The sequence below is a fragment of the Sinocyclocheilus anshuiensis genome, unplaced genomic scaffold (genome assembly GCF_001515605.1).
Source record: "Sinocyclocheilus anshuiensis isolate Anshui unplaced genomic scaffold, SAMN03320099.WGS_v1.1 scaffold1774, whole genome shotgun sequence".
In the NCBI taxonomy this organism is placed as follows: domain Eukaryota; kingdom Metazoa; phylum Chordata; class Actinopteri; order Cypriniformes; family Cyprinidae; genus Sinocyclocheilus; species Sinocyclocheilus anshuiensis.
In genome coordinates, this window is record NW_015546120.1 from 147,544 (window position 1) to 148,282 (window position 739).

Sequence of the window (739 nt, forward strand, 5' to 3'; positions counted from 1 at the left end):
GATTTTAGGAGTCAAAATCGTGTAATCTGACACAGTGACTATCGTGACCGACAAAAATATTGTGTAGTCTGAACCCGGTTTAAGGTATACGTGAATCTTCCAGGCAGGTGCATTGAGGCAAGTTGGAGCTAAACTCTGCAGGACACCGACCCTCTAGGACCGAATTTGGAGACCCCTGCTTTAAAAGGTCCATTTGATTATTCAGATATTAGATAAGTAGGATTTCTGTTCAGTGTTGACTTTTATTCAGACAGAAACTCTGATAGTAAAAGCATATTTATATCTGTTTAATATAACATTTCTGTTCTAAAATTTTTTGACAGGTTATAAGAAGATAAAAGAAAATCTGAGCTACACTGACACTCCACTGATGAGTTCAGGTCAACTACTACACGCTATCTGGGTAAGGTCAATGTTCTTAACATTATTAAAATAAGTAATTAGGCTGATTACAAAAAGACTGTCAACTAGTCAATCAGCACTCAGTGCTGGGAAGACTACTTACAATAGCCCATTACAAATTACATGACAGACATAATCAGTATTACACCTCTTAGTTAATGTAGCCTATTCTAACTACTTTTTGACCTACCTTGTTTATTGCATATATTTGAATGGAATTATTGTGTACCATACTGATACAAAAAAAAAAAAAAAAAAAAGAGAAAGAAAACAGAGGAGAGGAAAAGAGAGAGGAGCTTCTTCACCTCCTGACGTCTTTCAGCTTCAAGGCAGGGCG

The 739-nt window shown here is 36.4% G+C and overlaps 2 protein-coding genes across 2 annotated transcripts in view; both read left to right on the forward strand.

The window, feature by feature from the left end:
• The window catches only part of LOC107700951 (uncharacterized), a 12,863-nt gene that overhangs the window by 6,267 nt on the left and 5,857 nt on the right, over window positions 1-739 (forward strand). The gene's annotated exons all lie outside the window — the stretch shown is intronic.
• The window catches only part of LOC107700955 (uncharacterized), a 6,285-nt gene that overhangs the window by 3,932 nt on the left and 1,614 nt on the right, over window positions 1-739 (forward strand). The window contains exon 2 of the mRNA XM_016502834.1: window positions 324-403. The gene's annotated coding sequence lies outside the window, so the exon portion shown is untranslated. The remainder of the gene's footprint in view (window positions 1-323; window positions 404-739) is intronic.